This window comes from Monodon monoceros, unplaced genomic scaffold (assembly GCF_005190385.1).
Source record: "Monodon monoceros isolate NGI ecotype Baffin Bay Population unplaced genomic scaffold, NGI_Narwhal_1 Super_Scaffold_7, whole genome shotgun sequence".
Classification (NCBI taxonomy): domain Eukaryota; kingdom Metazoa; phylum Chordata; class Mammalia; order Artiodactyla; family Monodontidae; genus Monodon; species Monodon monoceros.
Window position 1 is genome coordinate 105,656,143 of NW_021703784.1, and position 22,949 is coordinate 105,679,091.

Genomic DNA, 22,949 nt, shown 5'->3' on the forward strand with positions numbered 1-22,949 from the left:
CAAAAACTGAGCAGAGACATCAGTGGCCATATGCTGCATGACACACAGACTACACAAACAGTGCAGGCAAGGAATCAACAAGTCAACAAACAAAAAACATAGCAACAACAATCACCCCTGGTTAGGGGGAAGAATGGGAACACAGAATTCCTATATTATATAAAATGATCAATTTTTAACCAAAATTTTTGAGACATGCAAAGAAGCAAGGAGTGTAACCCTTAAACAGAAATAAAGAGCGGTCAATAGCAAGGATCCCTGAGAGGGCCTTCTTAGGCCAAGACTGCAAAGCAGCTTTTGTAAATCTGTTCGAAGAACTAAAGAAACAACGGTAAATGAACGAAGGGAAAGTATGATGACAGAGACTCATCAATGGAGAATATCCATAAAGAGATATGGATTATAAAATAAACCAAGTAGAAATTCTGGAGTTGAAAGCACAACTTAGATGAAAAACTAGGGGGGCTAAACAGCAGATCTGAACTGGCAGAAGAAAGAAAGAATCAGTGAACTTGAAGATACAGCCATAAAGATGATTCATTCTGAAGAATATAAAAGGATGAAGAAAACTGAACAAAGCCGCTGAGGCTTGCCGGATACCATCAAGAGTGACAATGTATGCATAATTAAAGTCCCTGCAAGGAGACAAAAGGGAGGACAAATATTATTTGAAGAGATAATTTAGCATTCACCTGAAGCACGCTGTTTTCAATTAAGATGCTTACTGTAATCCCCAGACTACACTAATAGGAAAATAACTTTATAAATAGGAAAAAGAAACTAACAAAGAATGGCACACTAAAACGTATCTATTAATACAACAGAACGCAGTAAAGGAGGAAGAAAAGAACAAAATGAGAAGAGACATGAGACGTACAAAATTCAGAGCAAACGGCAGATGTAAATCCTACCGTGTCAATAATTATGTTAATAACTATAAGTGAATTAAACACTCACTAAAGAAGCAGAGATTGCCAGACTGCCTAGAACGAGAACCAAGTATATGCTGCCTACAATATATAAATTATATATTCAAAGACACAGACAGATTCAAAGAAAAAGGATGAAAAAAGATGACGTGTAAACACTAAACACAAGAACGCTGGAGGGCCTATACTAATTATCACACAGAACAGATTTTAAAATAAACTATATTCCTGGAGACAATGAGGAATTTATAATGATAAAAGGGTCAACTCATCAGGAAGAAATTAAAATTATAAGATAAAACTAAAAATCATAAAGAAATAAAAAGTATATATGCAACTAACAACAGTCCTAACATACATGAAATGAAAAATGACAGAACTGATGAAAGAAATAGACAATTCAACAATAATAGACAATTCAACAGTAAAATAAGAGTATAGTTCAAGTTTTTTATATCAAGATTTTGATATCCTTGGACTTTCTATCTTGTTCTGTCAATTAAGAAGAGTGGAGCACTGAACTATTACATAACTACTATTATTGAACGAGGCGGTGGGACACGGGCTATGTGGAACCCTGCTTAACGACCTCGTCTGTTCTGGTGTCAGGGACCCAATGAGAAGCTCAGTACTCTACCAGGCAGCGTGGTCCGCTGGGGAGGTGATCTCATACCCAACTCCAACAAGACAGTGTGAGTTGGTGCCCCCACTTTCACTGGGAAGATGTCCGTGGGACAAGAGGGAAGCTGAACTTCCACTCACCTGTCTACAATGAAGTAGTGTAAGGCACTGCCCTAGATTTTCTGGAGTGGGATTGCTGGGGAGCACAGGGGGAAGCTGTATCTGCATGCTCACCCAGCCCTCTTGCTACACCTCAACAGGAGAACTGTCTGCTAAAAAAAGGACAAGAAACAAACAAATAACCAAAAAACACGCCACAATCACCACAACAAAAAACCAGAGCCCAATATTAAATTGGATCCAGAGTCTTATAATCTCTACAATTTCCAGGGTACAACTGAAAATCACTTGTCATGAAAGAATCAGGATGGTCACAATATAAATGAAAACAGACAATCAAGAGATGCCGAAACCAAAGTAAATAAAGTGCTGGGATTATCTGAAAAGGACATTAAGAAGTCATCCTAAAAACGCTTTAATAAGCAATTACAAAGCTTCTTGACACAAATGAAAAAGAGGAAAATCTCAACAAAGAATCAGCCATTTCCATTTAAAAATGGAAATTATAGAACTGAAAAATACAGTAACTGAGAATAAGCTCACTGGATGGATTCAGTTGTAGACAATAGAATCTTAAACTTAAGGCTAGTCAATAGAATTCACTCAAGCTGAACAACAGAAAATAGACTGAAAATAAAAAGTGAACAGTCTCAGTGGCCTGTGTGACCACAGGGAAAGACCCAACATTTGTATCACTGGAATTCCAAAGGAGAGGAGTGAGTGAAATAAAAACTGTATTCAAAGAAATAATGGCTGAAAACTCCCAAATTTAGTGAACGATAATCTTACAGGTTCAAGATGCTAAGTGAATACAAAGTATAAACCCAAATATACCCCCAAAAATCTATACCAAGACACATTATAAATATATGAAAACTAAAGACAAAAAATTTTTTTGGAAAGAAGAGAAATGGCACAATATTTTTAGAGGGAACAGTGATTTGAACAGCAGTGGATTTCTCATCAGAAAACATGGAGACCAGCAGAAGTGGCATAAAATTTTTCAAATATTAAAGAACTGTCAACTGTAAATTCTATAATCAGCAAAATATACTTCAGGAATGAAGGGGAAATAGACATTTCAGAAGAAGGGAAACAGAGAATTTGGTGCTAGCAAGCCTACCCTTAAAGAACAGCAAAGGAAAGTTTACAATCTAACGAGGTGCTTAATGGATGAGAAGGAAATACTTAAAGACAATTGTATTTTTTAAATGGTGAGGATAAAAGAAACTAAATGGAAGTAAGGTTTCAATACTTTACTCAAAGAAGTAAAGCACTGATATCAGTAAGTTATGATAAATTACATATTTATACTCAATACCTACGGCACTTACTAAGAAAACCATACAAAACTTCTTACTCCCAAACACTGCAGACATCAAAAGGATAATAAGGGAATATGTCAAACAATTCTACGTACACAAGTTCTGCCAACTTAGATGAAATAGACCAATTCCTCAAAAAGCACAAACTACAATTCACCCACTATGAAATATTTGCCAATTATATATCTGATAAGGGGCTAATATCCAAAACATATAAAGAATTCATACAACTCAATAACAACAAAAACCAATCCTATTAAAAATGGGCAGGGGAATTCCCTGGAGGTCCAGTGGCTAGGACTCTGCACTTTCACCGCCAAGGGCCTGGGTTCAATCCCTGGTCAGGCATCTAAGATCCCACAGGCTGCACGGCACAGCCAAAAACAAACAAACAAACAAAAAATGGGCAGAAGATCTGAATAGACATTTTCCCAAAGGAGACTAAAGGATGGCCAACAAGTGCACGGAAAGATGCTCAACATCATTAATCATCAGGGATATGCAAACCGAAACCACAATAAGACTTCGCCTCGTACCTGTCAGTATGGCTATTATCAAAAAGAGAAGCAATAGCAAGTGTTGGTGAGGATGTGGAGAAAAGGGAACTTTTGTGCACTGTTGGTGGGGTTATAAATTGGTGCAACAAGTATGGAAAACAGTATAGAGCTTCCTCACAAAATTAAAAATAGAACTACCATATGATCCAGGAATTCCACTTCTGGGTATTGATCCAAAGAAAATGAAAACGCTAACTCAAAAAGACATGCGCACCCCATGTTTACTGCAGCATTATTTACGATAGCCAAGAAAACAACTTATATCCATTGATGAATCAATGGATAAAGAAGTTGTAGTATATATGTACAACGGAATATTATTCATCTATAAAAAGCAATGAAATCTTGTCACTTTTAACAACATGGATGAAGGACATTATACTAAGTGAAATAAGTCAGAGAGAGAAAGACAAATACCTTTTGTATGACCTTTCTCACATGTGAAATCAGACACAAAATGAAACAACAAAAGCGAAATCCACAGGTACAGAGAACATATTGGTGGTTTTCAGAGGAGGGGTGGGGAGGTGGGAGAAATGAGTGAAGGGGAGGTCGAAAAGTAAAAAGAAAAACAAAAATTTAAATTTGCAACTAACATATAAAGACAAAGACAATCAACCAGGAGATACATCCAACTAATAGGAATTCTAGAAAGAGAGTGCAGAGAAAAACATTAAAAGGGAGGAAATTAATAAATAAAACACTGATTTCTCAGAGTAGAGGGATGTGAGAGTCTTCAGATTAAAAGGGCTCACTCACCAGGCGTCCAGCAAAACAGATGAAGGCTAAAACACCCCACTTCTGGGCTTATTGTTGTGACATTTCAAAATGCTAACCATAAATTAAGGGGGGAAAAAAGTAAGCTTCCAGAGGTGGGGAAAGCAGGTCACCAACAGAAGAATGAGAATAACATTCGCAACCTCCCCCCAAATTTTAAAATAAATAAAATATTATCAAGTAGAATTCAGCAATATATGAAAAGAATTATACACCATGACCAGTGGGATTTATTCTAGGAATGCAAAATTGGTTCAGTATTCAAAATCATTCAATGTAATGCACCAAATTAACAGGTAAATAATAAAGGTTACCTGATCATATCAACTGATACACACAATTCATCGGACAAAATCCGTCTCTTCATGATAAAAACTCAGAAACAATAGAAATAAAAGGGCACCTTCTCATTTTGATAAACACCATCTACCAAAAGGAACTTTATCTAACATCATACTGAATGATGAAAGACTGAATGAGTTCCCCTTAAGATTGAGAAGAAGGCAATGATTTTCACTCATCATTCCTATTCAACATACTACTGGAAGTAACAGCCACTTCAATAGCACAGGAAAAGTCAAAGAAAGGCGTACGTACAGGAAAAGAAGAAAGAAAACTGTCACTATTTGAACACGACATCACAGCAAAAATGCTAAAAGCCGAAGACAAGGAGAAAATCTTGAAAGGAGCAAGAGAAAAAAGGGAAAACCAACAAAACTAACAGATGACTTTTCATCAGAAAAAGAAATGGAGCCCAACAGCAGCGGGGCTACATGATCAAAGTGTTTAAAGACAAAGAACTAGCAACCTTACATCCAGAAAGACTATCTCTTGAAAGGAAGGCAAAACAAAGACATTCCCAGATAGACAAAAATAGAGGATTTCTTGTTAGCATACCTACTTTATAAGAACTACTGAAGAAAGGTTTTCAGTGACACCAGATAGCAAATTGAATTCACACATAGAAGAAAACAAAAAGCATCCCTAAAGGCAATTATGTAATTATACAATATAAATTCCTGTTTCTTCTAACTGAATTGTAAAGCAACTGTATAAAACAACAGGTATTTAGTTGTATCGTTGGGCCTGAACCATACAGAAATGTAAAATAGTTGCCTTTCTTTTTCTTTCTTAAGTTTTAGAGTATTTTATTATAGAGCAATCAAAACGGAGACAGCACAACACAATAGAACAGAAGCAACACAATGGAACATCCCGTGTTTGTAACAGAAAAATTTCAAACAATCCAAACCCCTTAAACGAGATAATGTATGAAAGAAAGTGACATACATTCAGAGGAGACTGAGATCAAATCAGCTAGAGCTACATGTATCAACCTCATTAAATTATAAAAACACAATAGCAAGTGAAAACAGCAAGTATTGAAAGGATATTTACAGGATAGTACAATTTACCTATTTTTTTAATAATGCAAAAAACTACATATTGTTTAGTGAACATGCATAGGGTGTGATGTGGTGAAAGCATACCCAAAAATGATAATCCTTGATGAACAGAAAAGGTACCAATACCGACTCAAAGTAGGTTGGTTGTTGCAATGCTGAACTGTGCTAAAGAAATGTCAGCAGTTGGTAATTTGAATCCAAAGTAACAAAAGGATAGGGTCAAATATGTTAATTGAGGTTGACCAGACAAACACTATAAATATATACTTGCTTTTCTTTTTATAAGACATAAAGTTATATAAAGTAATCATTATTACACTGTATCGTTGGGTTTATAACATACATAGATGTAATATGTTTAACAATAACACCACAGAAATGGGTAAAACAGAATAAAGCAATATAGGAATAACTTATCTGTATATAACTGGGATTAAGTTGTATAAATCTGAAGTAGATTCTGATAAGTTAAGATGTATATTATAAGAACAACTACTAAGGAAATAATTCAGTCAAAAATAACTAAAGAAACTAAAAATTTATATTAAGAAATATTCATTAAATGTAAGAGAAAGCAGTAAAGGAGAAATAGAGGAACAAAAACTACATGAGACAGAGAAAACCGAAAGTAAAACTGCTAACAAATCCAACTATATTAATAACATTAAATGTGAATGGACTCAACAATCAAAAGGTAGAGCTTATCAGACTGCCTTATCCAACTACATGCTGGAAGCATACGTTAGATTCAAACATACAAACAGACTGAAAGGAAAAGGATGGAAAAAGATATATCATGCACACAGCAACCATAAGACACTTCGAGTGCTGTATTAAAATGAGACAAAGTAGACTTTAAATAAAATAATGTTACTAGTATTAAAGAGGGACATTTTATAATGATAAAAGGTCAATTCATCAGAGGATATAAACATTATAAACTTATATGCACCTAACAATATAGCACCAAAACACATGAAGCAAAAATTCACAGGCCTGAACAGAGAACGAGCCAATTCAACAATACTTGGAGACTTCAATACCCCGTTTTCAATAATGTGTAGATCAAATAGGCAGATCAATAAGGAAACAGAAGACATGCACAACACTATAAACCACCTAGACCCCACAGAACACTACAAACAGCAGCCACAGAAATATACAGTCTTCTCAAGTGCACATGGTATGTTCTCCAAGATGGACCCTATGCTACACCAGTAAACAAACCTCAATAAATTTTAAAGGGCACTATTAATAAAGAGTATGTTTTCTGAGCACAACAGAATAAAAGTAGAAATCAATAACAGAAAGAAACTTGGGGGAACACATAAATATGTGCAATTTAAACAACACTTTTTTTTTTTTTTTTTTTTTTTTGAGGTACACGGACCTCTCACTGTTGTGGCCTCTCCCGTTGCAAAGCACAGGCTCCGGACGCGCAGGCCCAGTGACCATGGCTCACGGGCCCAGCCGCTCCACGGCATGTGGGATCTTCCCGGACCGGGGCACGAACCCGCGTCCCGTGCATCGGCAGGCGGACTCCCAACCACTGCGCCACCAGGGAAGCCCAACGACACACTCTTAAATAACCATGAATCAAGTAAGGATTCACAAGGAAAATTAGAAAATACTTTGAGATGAATGAAAATGAAGGCACAACGTACCAGAATTTATGGGATACGGTTAAAGCAGTGATCAAAGAGGCTTTTGTGGCTGAAAACGCCCACATTAAAAAAGACAATAGACCTCAAATCAATAACTTAACTTTCCACTTTAGGAGGCTGGAAGAAAAAAGAAGAAAAAACTAAACCTAAAACAAGCAGAAGAAATGAAATACTAAATATCAAGAGGCAGTTCATGAAGTAGAGGATAGAAAAATAATAAAGTCAACAAAGCCAAAAGTTGGTTATTTGAGAAGATGAACAAAATTGACAAACCTTTAGCTAGACTGATGACAGAAGAAGACTCAAATGACTATAATCAGGAATGAAAGAACTTTACAGCTAACCAGCCAGAAATAATAAGGATTATACTAAATGCTCTGAACAATTTTGTGTCAATAAATTACACAACTTAAATAAAATGGACATATTCCTGGAAAGTAAAAAACGACTAATTATAAGTAGAAAATTTGAATAGACCTATAACAAATAAAGAAACTTAATTAGTAATCAAAACCCTACAAAGAAAAGCCCAGCAGGCCCAGATGGCTTCACTGGTATACGCTACCAAAAATTTAAAGAATTAATACCAACTCTTTACAAACTCTTCCCCCACCGAAAACAAACACAGACGAGGAGGAATCACTTCCCAACACATTCTTGAGACCAGTGTTACCCTGCTACCAAAACCAGACAAAGATATAACATGAGGAGAGAACTACAGACCAATAACTCTGACGAAAATAGGTGGAAGGTGCTCAACAGAATACTAGCAAATAAAAGACAGCAATAGATAAAAAGGATTATACACTATGACCAAGTGGGATTTATTCCAGGAATGTAAGGTTGGATTAACAACTGAAAATCTAATGCACCAGATCAATAAAATAAAGGACAAAAACTACACGATTATCAAAGGAAGAAAAGACACAGAAAAAAGCATTTGATAAAATTCAACACACTTACATGATGGAAAAAAAAAAAGCATTCAATATACTAGAAATAGAAAGGAACTTCCTCAGCCTCATAAAAGGCACTTATTTAAAAACCATAGCTAACTTCATACTTAATGGTGAAAGACAAAATGCTTTCTTTTTAAGATCAAGAATAAGACAAAGATATCTGCTCTCACCACTTCTACTCAGCATTGTATTGGAGGTTCCATCCATGACAATTAGGCAAAAAAAGAAATAAAAGGCATCCAGTTAGGAAAGAAAGAAGTGCAACTCTCTCTATTCACAGATGACATGATTTTATATATAGAAAATCTCAAGGAATCCACTAAAAAATGACTGTAACTAGTAAATGAGTTTAGCAAGGTTGCCAGATCAGTATCGACTGTATTTCTATACACTTTCAATAAAAAAATCCGAAAATGAAATTAAGAAAACATGACATCAAAAAAGAATACAGCATAACAATGTGAATGTGCTTAATGCCACAGACATGTACACTTAAAAATGGTTAAAGTGGTACATTTTATTTTATATCCATAATATTTTACCACAATAAAGAAAGAAAAAATTCAGGAATAAATTTAAGAAGTGCAAAATATATACTCTGAAAACCATAAAACCTCATTGAAAGAAAGTATCTAAATAAACAAAAGGCATTCCATGTTCATGGATTAGAAGACAATACTGTTAAGATGGGGCTACTCCCCAAATTGATCTGCAGTTTGAACACCATCCTTACCAGAATCCCAGCTGGCTTCCTTATAGAAACTGACAAGTGGATTAAAATTCATATGAAAATTCAAATGACCCAGAATAGCCAAAACAATCTTGAAAAAGAATGAAGTTGGTGGATTCACACTTCCCAATTTCAAAACTTACTACAGAGTGTTCAAGACAGTGTAGTTATTGGCATAAAGTAAGACACAGATGAATGGTACAGTATGAGAGTTTAAAAAAATAAAGCTTTGTATCTGTGGTCAATTGATTTTTTTTTTTTTTTTTTAACGGTACGCGGGCCTCTCACTGCTGCGGCCTCTCCCGTTGCAGAGCACAGGCTCTGGACGCGCAGGCTCAGCGGCCATGGCTCACGGGCCCAGCCGCTCCGCGGCGTGTGGGATCTTTCCGGACCGGGGCACGAACCCGTGTCCCCTGAATTGGCAGGTGGACTCTCAACCACTGCGCCACCAGGGAAGCCCTGTGGTCAACTGATTTTTGACTATGATGCCAAGATCATTCAGTGGAGAAAGAATAGTCTTCTGAACAAATGGTGCTGGAACACCATGAAAAAAATAAAGTTGGACCACTCCCTCATACCATATACAAAAATTAACTCAAAATGTGTCAAAGACCTAAATATAACAGATAAAGCTATATAAATCTCTTAGAAGAAAATGTAAAGGTAAGTCTTCATGCCCTTGGTTTGGCAACGCTTTCTAAGATATAACACCAAAAGCAGAGGCAACAAAAGAAAAAAATAGGTATATTGGACTTTATCAAAATTAAAAGCTTTTGTGCTTCAAAAGATATAAAGAAAGTGAAAAGACAACCCACAGATGGGAGAAAATATTTGCAAATCATAAATCTGATAATGGACTTGTGGCTAGAATATATGAAGAATTCTTACATTTCAAAACCAAAAAACAAAGATCCCAATTTTTAAAAATGGGTGAAGAATAGACATTTCTTCAAAAGGAGATACACAAATGGTCACGTTAGTCACAGGCAAATGCTAGTCAAAATCACAATGAGATTCCATTTAACACATACTAAGATGGCTATAATAGTAAATTTTAAAAGATAATAACAAAGCGAGGATATGGAGGAACTGTACAGTGTTCATGCATTGCTGGTATGTAAAAAGGCACACTCACTTTGGAAGACTGTTGGTTCCTAAAAAAAAAAATTAAACATAGCACTAATTTGACTCAGCATTTCTCTCCCACATATGTACCCAAGAGAAATGAAATCATATGTCCACCCAAATAGATGTACACAGACATTCATAGCAGCATTATTCCCAAGAGTCAAGAGGTGGAAGCAACCTAAATGCCTATTAACTGATGAATGGATAAATAAAGTGTGGTATATCCATACAATGGACTATAATTCAGCTATAAAAAGAAACAAAGTACTTTTCCATACTATAACATGGATGAATTGAAAACATTATGCTAAGGGAAAGAAGCCAGGCACAGAGGACCACGTACTATATGATTTCATTTTTATGAAATGCCCAGAATAGGCAAATCCATTGAGACAGAAGGTAGATGAGTTGTTGCCTAGGGCTTAAGGGGATGGAATGAGGGGTGGGGAGGTGATATTTGAAGGGTACTGGGTTTCTTTTGGGGGTGATGAAACTGTCCAAAAACAGATTATGGTGATGGTTGCACAACCCTGGGAATATACTTATAACCGTTGAACTGTACACTTTAAAAGGGATGAATTGTATGGTACATGAATTATATATGAATACAGCTGTTGCCAAAAACACTGTTGGAGAAAGTATTCAGGGTCTAGGGTTAGGCAAAGAGTTCTTAGACCTAACATCAAAGATGCAATCCATTACAAGGATAAACTGGACTTCATCAAAATTAAAAGGAATCTGTTAAAAGGATGAAAAGGAAAGCTACAAATTGGGCAAAAATATTTGCAAACCACAAATCTGACTTAGGACTAGTATCTGGAATATATAAAGACTTCTCAAGACTCCATGTTTAAAACTAATCCAGTTGGAAAATGGGGAAATGATAGGATCAAATATTTCACGATAGTATATATACAAATGTCAAATAAGCACATGAAAGGATTTTCAGTATCACTAGCCATTGGGAAAATGCAAATTAAAACCACAACAAGACAGTGCCACACACCTATGAGAATAGGTCAAATGAAAAATCGTGTCAACACCAGGGGCTGACAAGGACGCAGAGAAACTGCATTGCTCATACATTGCTGCAGGGAACATAAAATGGGAACGGCCACTTGAGAAAAGTTTTGCAGTTTCTCAAAAAGCAAACAAACAGAAAAACTAAACATGCAACTACCACGCAACTCCGCAAATACACTCTTGGGCTTTTGTCCCAGAGAAATGAAAACTTATGTCCACGCAAGAACCTGCACACGGGTGTTTACACCAGCTTTACCTGTGTATCAGTCTCCTATTGCCGCTGCGATATATTTCCACAAACAGTGGCTTAAAGCAACACAAATTTACTCTTTTACAGTTCTCGAGGCCGGAAGCCTGACATTAATCTTATAGGACTAAAAAATCCCTGGCAGGGCTTCCCTGGTGGCGCAGTGGTTGAGAGTCCGCCTGCCGATGCAGGGGACACGGGTTCGTGCCCCGGTCCGGGAAGATCCCACATGGCGCGGAGCGGCTGGGCCCGTGAGCCACGGCCGCTGAGCCTGCGCGTCCGGAGCCTGTGCCCCGCGACGGGAGAGGCCACGACAGTGAGAGGCCCGCGTACTTGGAAAAAAAAAAAAAAAATCCCTGGCAGGGTTGATTCCTTGCGGAGCCCCTTGGGGAGCATCCGTTACCATGCCTTTTCTTCTGGGAGCCAAGAGCATCCCTCAGCTCATAACCCTGTCCTCACACCACACTGCAACTTCTCCCCTGCTTCCAACATCATATCACCTTTCTCTTCTATAGTCACATCCCCCTCTGCCTCCTCATACGGAAGGACACTTGTGATGACACTGGGCCCACCTGGATAAGGCAGGATCATCACCTCTCCATCTCAAGATGCTGAATTTAATCACATCTGCAGAGCCTCCTTTGTCAGATAAGATGACAGTCACAGCTTCTAGAAACTAGAACTCGGATTCTTCAGGGGCCATTATTCAGCCCATCACAATCTGTCACAGTCCCAAACCGCAAATGACCCACATGTCCTTCAACGGGCGGCCGGTTAAACAACTGCGGTGCATCAACACCATGGCATTCTACTCAGCAATAAAAAATAACTGCCCTATTGATACACGAAACAACTTGAATCTTAAGAGAAGCATGTTAAGGCAAAAGAGCCAATCCCAAACGTCACAGGCTGTGTGATTCCACTTACACAACATCCTCGAAATTACAAAATTGTAGAACCAGAGAACAGATTAGTGATTTCAAGGGATTAAAGAGGGATGGGAGTGGGAGGGAAGTGGGTGTGGCTATAAGGGGGCCACCACCAGGGATCCTTGTGGAGATAGAAATGTTCTGCATCTTGCTGTCTCACTGTCAATGTGCTGGTTGTGACCCTTGAACTATGGAGGGGTTAGGGACGTCGACCCGCTGGGCAGTCAAAAATCCACTTACAACTTTGGAGTTGGGTCTCCAATCTGCAGTCCTGCATCTGTGCATTAAGGAACCATGGACAGTGTAGCACAGTAGCACATATTTATTGAAAAAATATCCATATATACGTGGACCTGTGCGGTTCAAACCTGTGTTATTCAAGGGCCAACTGTTTTAGAAGATGTTACCACTGGGGGAAACGGTGTACAGGGCGCATGGGATCTCTCTGTATTATTTCTTATGACTGCAACTGAATGTCTAAAACTACAAAGTTTAACTTTTTTAATGAGCAAAAGATCTGAATAAACATTTCATCAGAGAAGATATGTATCATCGGCCAATAAGCACACGAAAAACTTCTCAGCATCATCAGTCACTAGGGAAATATGCAAATCAAACCCACAACGAGGGCTTCCTGGGTTGCGCAGCGGTTGGGACTCCGCCTGCCGATGCAGGGGACGCGGGTTCGTGCCCCGGTCCGGGAAGATCCCACATGCCACGGAGCGGCTGGGCCCGTGAGCCACGGCCGCTGAGCCTGCGCGTCCGGAGCCTGTGCTCCGCAGCGGGAGGGGCCACAGCAGTGAGAGGCCCGCGTACCACAAACACACACACACACACACACACACACACACACACCCGAGATAAAAACAAAACCCACAATGAGAGAACACTTCTGTTCACCCCTGAGAGGATGGCTATAGTAAAGGAGATGGACAATACAAAATATTGGTAGGGAAGTGCAGGAAGAGGAACTCTCACAGCTTGCTGGAGGGAATGGGAAATGGTACATCCAATTTGGAAAACAGTTCGGCAATTCTTCAAAAACTTAAACACAGAGTTACCATTTGACTCAGCAATTCTACTTCTAGGTATCCGTCCATGACAAATGAAAGTGCGTGTCCACACGAAGACGTGCACGTGAACGTTCATGGCCACATTATTTCTCAATGACCCCAAAGGCGGAAACAACACAAACATCCCTCCACTGGTGAATGGACAAACAAAATGTATTCTACCCATACAAGGGAATACTTTTTAGCAATAAAAAGGAATGAAATACTTTTATGTGCTGTGATTTGGATGAACCCCAAAAATATGCTTGAAGAAGCCAGAAGAGAAAAGATTACATTTTATATGATTCCATATATATGAATTGTCCAGAGCAGGCAAATCTACAGAGGCCACTAGAAAGTACATTAGTGGCTGCTGGGAGCGGGAAGAGTAATGAACTATAACTGGGCAGAACGGATCTTACGGCGGGGTGGGAGACGTTCTAACCCTAGACTGCAGAGATAGATGGTACAAGTCAGTAAATTACTAAAATTACACTGAAAATGGGTAAATTTTATGGTATGGAAATTATTCCTTAATAAAGCGTTTTTAAAAACAAGTTAAAAAAAAAGAGAAATGTATACCCAACTAATTTTCAAATGAGTAACATAACCACATTGAAAAGACAGAGGAGGAGGGAGAGGAGAAATCACTAATCCAAGGTGTTTGAAACTGTAGTACTTGACTATATACCCTGAATCTTGAGCAGGGTGGACACTTTTCAGTAGGTTTGATTTTGTAGTGATGAGGACCAAGCAATTAAGAAAGTATTTTAGATGCGCTGTAGGCTGAGCAATGAGTCTGTGTGTTGATGTGGCTGGGAACCAGGCATCTCGCTGTGGACAAGGGGCTTGCAAATAAGGAATAAGCCAGTACGGACGGAGGAGAATTAGAGACACTGGTACGGACCCAAGATTTCTAAAGTGTGCAAATGCTTCTGCGTGTGCACGTCTCTGTGTCCATGTCTACGTATGTAAGGACAACGCGTATTTACATGTGCGTGTATATGCATACATTTCCTTAACTCTGTGCACAGAAAGGGCCTAGAAGAAAAGATACCTAACAGCAATGAGCATACACAGTGCCCAGGTTTTGGTGTCTAGTGATTTCATTCTCCATTAAAAGGAACCAAGGCTCCTGGGAAAACTGGCTGATTCTAGGGCTGGGGCAGAGCCCGAATCCTGTTATACCAGAACATAAAGAACTGCTAAAAGCAAACGAACAACAACAAAACCCATGTCAGATGGACACAGACGCCAGCCTGAAGGGTCTTCCACTGGCCAAATCTGGGACAATTTGAATATCAAAATAATGAAGGACAGTAAAGAATTATAATAAAAAAACCATAAGCCCATGCATACAGACAATCAATCAACAGAAATAAATAAGTGGAAGAGAAGAGAGGTTCCTTCTTACAGGAGAATGCTGAGATATTTTCTCTTGGAATACCATTCTGGCGAGACGGTATTTTTTTTTTTTTTTTTCAGTATTTCTGTGGAAGGGGCAGTGGGGTTGGCAAATGAGCATTTTGCAACCACCATAATAAAGTCTGGTTCACGAAAGCCTCTAAATCTTGGAGGCATTTTTTGATAAGGAGCCAGATTATTTGCATAGCCTCAAAGTATGTCCCCCAGATTGTTTATTGGTTCCAAGGCAAAAGAGTGTAACTGTTTAGTAAAACAACTGGACAATGTTTCCAGCGGGTGATTAAAGTTAGGGGCAGATGCCATCATGTGCCTCGGGGATGGGACACCCCCAGGAGGACACCACATCACGTTGGAAGTGTGCACACTGGGAACGCACAACCTGAATCTGACCACGAGGAAACATCAGAGGTGCCTGCCCCCCACCCAAAGTAGCGGGGCTGTACCCTTCAAAAAGGTCCACGTCATAAAAGACAGAAACTGGAAATGTTCCAAGTTAAAGGAGGCCAAAGAGACATGACAACCAAAGGCAATACCGACCCCGGGATGGATCCTGCCTTGGAGGGAAAAAATGCTACAAAGGACATTGTCATGTCAACTGGCAAAGCCGGGATACCGATGTTAGACTGGGTAAAGGACTGCATCAACGTTTAATTGCAGAGTTTGATAACCGTGCTAGAGCTTTAAAAGGGGTCATCTTTATATTTCAAGAAATAAGCAGCAAAATGTTTAGGGGCAGACGGGTGTAGAGTATGCAACTTACTCTCAAATGGTTCAGAAAAAAAGTGTTATGCAAATATACATATAGAAAGGGGGTACAAATGATCAAATAAATGGGGCAAAATGTTAACAATCAGTGAATCAAACCTTAGTGAAGGGTCTGTGTTTTCTAGCTCATTCTTACTCTTACAATTTTTCTGTAATTAAAAATTACTTCCAAATAAACAGCTGAAAAAAAACCCCCAAACCCTGAGGCATTCACAGTGGTTCTCTACTGGGTGTGACTTTGCCCCCCAGGGCACATTTAGCAACATCTGGACATTCTGGTTGTCATAACCCAGGGATGCTACTAAACATCCTACAACGTTAGCCCCCTCAACAAAGAATGATCTGGCCCCAAACTTCAACAGTGTCACAGCGGAGAAACCCTGCCCTACTCGGCTGACAGGATGGAAAATCATTCTGCCAATGGTGGCTGGCAGAGTGCCCTTGAGGAAGGCAACCTTGCAGCACCCACTGAAATGAATAATGCACCTAATACCTGTGTTACGGGCTAAGTCGTGGTGCCCAGATTTCATATGTTGAAGCTCTAAACGTCAGTACCTCAGAATGTGACTGTATTTGGAGACAAGCCCTTTCAAGAGGTGATGAAGTTAAATGAGACTGGTGTCCTTATAAGAAATTAGGACATACAGACGCCAGAGATACACACAGAGAGGAAAGACAACGTGAGGACACGGTAAGAAGGCAGCCATCTCCAAGCCAAGGAGAGAGTCCCCAAGAGAAATCGACCCTGCTGACACCTTGATCTCAAGCTTCCAGCCTCCAGGACTGTCATATTTCTGTGGCTTCGGCCACCCAGTCTGTAGTATTTTGTTATGGCAGCCATAGCAGACTAATACATCCTGGAAATTATCATAGAAAGAAAGCTACAGTAGCCCTCCCTTATCCATGGGGGATATCTTCCAAGACCCCGAGTGCATGCCTGAAACCGTGGATTATACCAAGCCCTGTGTATGTTTTATCTTATACACACATACCTAAAGTTTATATATATATATAAAACTATAATTGATTTACAATAGTTATATATAAAAAACTATAGTTGATTTACAGTATTGTGTAGTTTCAGGTGTACAGCAAAGTGATTCAGTTATATATAGTTATTTGTTTTCTTTTTCCGAGGCTTTTCCATTATAGGTTACTATAAGGTAATGAATATAGTTCCCTGTGCTATACAGTAAATCCTCGTTTACCTCTTTTATATATAGTGGTGTGTATCTGTTAATCCCATACTCCTAATTTATCCCTCCTACCCCTTTCCCCTTTCGTAACCATAAGTTTGTTCTCTATGTCTGTGAGTCTGTTTCTATTTTGTAAATAAGTTCATTTGTATTATTTTTTTAGATTCCACATATAACTGATATCATATAGTATTTGTCTTTCTCTGACTTACTTCACTTAGTATGATAATCTCTGGGTCCATCCATGTTGCTGCAAATGGCATTATTTCCTTCTTTTTTATGTCTCAGTAATATTCCACTGTGTATATATTACCACATCTTCTTTATCCATTCATATGTTGATGGACATCTAGGTTGCCTCCACATCTTGGCTATTGTAAATAGCGCTGCTATGAACACTGGGGTGCATGCATCTTTTTGAATTAGAGTTTTCATCTTTTCCAGATATATGTCCAGGAGTGGGACTGCTGGAGCATATGGTAACTCTGTTTTTAGTCTTTTGAGGAACCTCCATACTAAAGTTTATATTTTAATTTATATTTAAATTATATCATAATTTAGATAAAGTTTAATTTATAAATTAGCCACAGTAAGAGATTAGCAATAACATAGAACAATTATAACAATATACTGTAGTAACAGTTATGTGAATGTGGTCTCTCTCAAAATATTTTATTGTACACATGTAATGCCTTTCCCATGTTAAGCAAGGATCATGCACTATGGCCGTAACTTTTGCAGTTTGACTTGTGACTGCAAAACTAGCACGAAATTCTTTCTCCTTCACTCTTTCACAGATAGAAGATTCAATCGTTCCATAGATCTCAGCAGTCTCAGCATACAACTTTTTTTTTTCTTTCCTTAAAAAGCTGAGAACTTTTACCTTTTCACTTAAAGGAAGCACTTTACAGCCCCTCTTCGTCATATCTAAATAGCCAGAGTCACTCCTCATGCTTTTTGGGGCCATTATTATGTAAAACAAGGGTCACCTGAACACAATCACTGCAATACACGACAGTCGATCTGATAACCAAGACAGCTACTAAGTCACGAAAGGGCAGAATGCACTGGACAAAGGGGTGATTCATATCCTGGGGGGCAGAACAGGGCGGCATAAGATTTCATCACGCTACTCAGATTGGCACACAATTTAAAACTTATGGATTGTTCACTTCTGGAAATTTCCATTTAATATTTTTGGACCATGGTTGACCACAGGTAACTGCAACTGTGGAAAGTGAAACCACAGATGATGGGGGACTACTGTACTTGTATGTAGGGAAGTCGGGCTCAAGGAAGGTTTTTAGAAAATGGGCCAAAACCCGATGCAAAATGGATTCTCAGCAACAGAGAGCACTGTGGCATGTGCATAGCACGGGGAATGAAGGAGAGATGTACGTTTTAGAACGAACTGTTCCGGTGTCTTCGGAGGGAGTCTTATATGATCTCAGATGTTTGGAAATCAATGATAAACCCCTATAGTATCATGTATACTGAGTTCATCATATATTATGAGCACTGGGAAAAACATGAGAATAAATCTTAGATCATTAACATAAGGACAGCACAGAAACATACACATTATACACACGTGTAGAGTTACAGGTGTATGATAAAGTAATAAAAGTGAGAAAGCTTAAAAGAAAGACCAGCCCTGAGATTTGTGGCACAGGGAGCCAGGTGGAATGCGGGCTATTTGGCAGGGGAGGGTAAGGGAGGGTCAGAGCAGAACCCAGAGACACCAGAGTGCTGGCTACATACAGGCCCTGGGTGGGCACCTGCATATCTTAGCTCACTCGGTCAACACAACAATCCTGGGAGCAGCCCTGTTAGGATCCTGATTTCATGGATGCAGAAACTGAGGCAAAGAGAAGGCAGTAGTTTGCCCAGGGTCACACGGAAGAAAATGGCAGAGCTGGGCTTTGACCCCAGGAAGGTTGACTATTGGGCTGTGCTCGAAACCAGTCCATAAATTTGCCACTTGACTTTTTAAAACATATGTGTAAAGGAAGGATTTAATTTTCCCATTTCAGAATTTGGCAGATGTGTTGGGTTAAAAAAATAATAAGAATAAAGAAGGTTGGAACATCTCTGAATGATGCAGTGAATAAGTATATATGTATGTATACATGTATATATATATGTACGCATAATCCATCTCTACATAAAATGTATCTGTTGTATACAAAAAAAGTTCATGTCCTACAAATAAAATATATAATTTCTTATATATTTAAGAAAATATATCTTCTTAACTTAGGTTCATGGAACATTTACAAAAGCAATAATTTTATTTTTGTACTTGGACACAAAGAAAATCTTCATTAAAAAAGTAGAGATTTCACAGGCCACATCCTCTCACTGTAAGCCTGTTAAATTGGAAATAAGTCCCAGTGATAAAAAATATACTGCTTAAAAACTAAGAAAACATTTCTTAAAAGAACTCTAAAGAGTAAATCAAAACACAAAATAAAAACTACCAATAAAGCAATGAAAAGGAACATATTTCATAGTAAGATCTATGTGTCATAGCTAAGGCTGCAATCAGAGGAAAATTTATAACCTTTAAAATGCCTTTTAGAAGAAAGACTTCAAATAATCGTACTGTTAATCTTAATTAAATTACAAATTAATAAAGTTAACCAGGAAGAGGGAATTATAGACATAAAAGCCCAAATTGGTGAAATAGAAAACAAAAATAGCAAAAAGGTGGTTTTCTGATAAGATAATAAAAGCATAATAAATAAAATAGATAACTCTCTCATGAACTTGATTAAGGAAAAAGAGCAAAACTATAAAAGCTCAGGCAAGAAAAAAAAAAGAGATGAGAGACACAGAAGACATAAAATCACTAAAAGAGAAAATTAGTTGCTACCAAGTGGCAACATAAATGAAACCCTTGAGGAGTTAAATAGCAATGAATAAATTACCCCAAAAGGTGCAGTAAATTTATTTAAAGCAAATTACCATAAAACAGACGAGGAGATTAAAGATCTCCTTTAAAACATGTACCAGGCCCAGACAGTTTTACAACTTAGTTCTAATATTTAACCTTTAAAGAGAAGATAATTCCATCTTCAAACCGTTCCAGGACACAGAGAAAGGTAGACAGAGTTCCCTTTTGTAGAACATTTGTCTTCGCACACACCTGATGGCAGATTTCCTGCTCTTTTGAACCTGAGGCCCTGTTATTTCTAGGATCAGATATCAGGGATGTCTTTCATCAACACTGAGAATACAGTTTCACAGCATTAATGGCTATTTAATGGAGACACGATGAGTTCTCTAAGCGGACCTCTACTGATGGATACGTTGGTGGTCTGCTGTCTTTTGCTATTTAACAATTGCAGAAATCAGTATCCTGATAATGGATCATTTGGCAAATGTGCACCGTCAGTGTAGAATAAATTTCTGTAAGGGTTTGAAGGGCATATGCAACTTTCATTTCATTGAAATTATCTTATTTGTCTCCACAGAAGTTGTATCAACTTAATCTTCCAACATCAATGACTGTGGTGGATGGTTTCCCTGTACATTCACCTATCAAACTCTTTAATAATCAGATAGGTTTAAAAATCTCATGGCTTTACTTTGCATTTCTTGTATCATAATCGAGGTTCTCAGCATCTTTTCATCCTTAAGAATCACTGGTATTTCCTTTTCTGAGAACCGTCTTTGTACCTTTTATTCTTTTGTCTTCACGATTTACAAGGGCTTCTTAATATATCGATGAAATGAGCCCTACGTCTATGATATGAGTGGTAACTATTTTCCCCAGGATATAATTTTTAAAAATTATTTTTCGTATTTTTTGCTATGCAAAATATTTTTATTTTCTATATTTTTTTCATTTAGGCATAACTGATGTATAATAAACTGCATGTTTAATGTATACAGTTTAGTAACTTTTTCCCCACAATTTAGTAACTTCTGACATACAGTTAAACCATTGCCACAATGTGTTGAACATATCCACCCCCCCCCCAAAGTTTCCTTGAGCCCTTCTGTGCTCCTCCTCCCAACATGGTCCCCGTCCCCCCACCCCCCTCCCAAGGTAACAACTGATTTTTTTGTCACTCTAGATTTTCTAGAGTTTTATATAAACAGAATAATACAGTATGTGCTCTTTTCTGGTCTGGCTTCTTTCACTCACTGTCATTATTCTGAGGTTTATTTAGGCTATTACTTTTCATTTTTGAGTAGTATTCCAATGTACGGATATGCTACAACTTAAAAAAAATTGCCCAAACGTCATGGGCATTTGGGTTGTTTCCAGTTTTCATAAAACTGCTATGAATATTCCATGTACAAGTGTCAGTATATGCATCTGCTCTTATTTCTCCTGGACAAATACCAACTGTTTTCCAAAGCAGCTGCACCATTTTGCATCCCCACTAGGAGAGTATGAGTTCCACTTTCTTTCCCAGCACCTGGTATGGCCAGTCTTCTTAATTTTAGCCAATATAATGATGTATAGTAGCATCACATTGTGGTTTTAATTTGCCTTTCCCAAATAACTAATGATGTTGAGTATGTTTTTATGTGCTTGCCCATATATCCTCTTAGATGAAGTCTCTGTTCAAAGCTTTTGCCCATTTTTATTTGTTGTCTTACTATTCAGTCATAAGTGTCCCTCATATATTTTGGATACGAGTCCTTTATCAGATGTATGATTTGAAAATATTTCCTTCCAATCTCTGGTTTGTCTGTTCATTCTCTTAGTGTCCTTCAAAGTGAAGCCTGTAATTTTGTTAAGTTCCGTTAATTTGTTCTAATTATGGCTTTTGCTTTTGGTGTCATGTCTGAGAAATCTTTAACTCAAAGTCACAAAGGTTTTTTTCCTATGTTTTCTTCTGTATTTGTTGGCTTTAAATTTAGGCCTCTGGTAAATTTTGAGTTAGTTTTTATATCTGATGCAAGATGTAGATCCAAGTTCATTTTTTGGCATATGGATATCCAGTTGTTCCAATGCTGTCTGTTGAAAAGACTACCCTTTCTCTACCAAACTGCCTTTGTATCTTGATCAAAATTCAGTTGTCCATAGATGTGTAGGCCTCTATGGACTCTCTAGTCTGTTCTGTTGATCTGTTTGCTCACCTTGATGCTACTACCACACTGTTGGTATAGTCCTCCCACTTTGTTCATTTTCAAAGTTGTTTTGGTGTTCTAGGTCATGTGCATTTCCATATGAATTTCAGAATCTGTTTGTTAATTTCTACAAAATGCCTGCTGGGATTTTGACTGATATTATACTGGGTGTAGAAATCAATATTGAATCTTGTGATTCATGAACATGGTATACCTCTCCATTTATTTAGATATTCTCTCAGTTCTTTCAGCAATATTTTGTAATTTCCAGTGTACAGCTCTCACATCTTCTGTCAGATTAGTCTCTAAGTATTTCATATGGTTCATGTTACTGTAAGTGGTATTTCAAAATTTCAATTTCAGATTATTTCCCGCTAGAACATAGAACTGGAATTGACTTTTCCATGTTGATCTTGCATCTGCCACCTTGCTAAATTCACATATTAGTTCTTGTAGTCATCTTATATATTCACCAGGTTTTCTACACAGATAACTATGTCATCTGCAAATAAAAACAGTTTTATTTCTTCTTTTCCAAGCTGGGTGTCTAAAATTTCTTTCTCTTGCCTTCTTGTTGTGTTCCTGACCTTAGGAGGAAAGCAGTCAGTCTTTCTTCATTAAGAAGTTATAGCTGGGACTTCCCTGGTGGCGCAGTGGTTAAGACACCGTGCTCCCAATGCAGGGGGCCCAGGTTTGATTCCTGGTCAGGGAACTAGATCCCACACGCATGCCGCAACTAAGAGTTCACATGCCACAACTGAGGAGCCTGCCTGCCACAACTAAGACCCGGCACAACCAAATAAATAAATATTAAAAAAAAAATAAGCTATAGATGTAGTTTTTTCATTGAGAGCTTTATCAGGTTGAGGAAGCTCCTTTCTGTTTTCTACTTGCTTTTGTAATACTTGGCTGTTGGATTTTGTCAAGTTCTTTTTCTGCATCTATTGAGAAAATCGTATGGTTTTTCATTTGTTAATGTGGTTAACTGACTGATTTTCTAAAATGTCA

At 38.1% G+C, this 22,949-nt stretch overlaps 1 protein-coding gene across 1 annotated transcript in view; it reads right to left on the reverse strand.

Moving 5' to 3' along the window:
• KCNQ1 (potassium voltage-gated channel subfamily Q member 1) overlaps positions 1-22,949 on the reverse strand; it is a 311,701-nt gene that overhangs the window by 212,907 nt on the left and 75,845 nt on the right. The gene's annotated exons all lie outside the window — the stretch shown is intronic.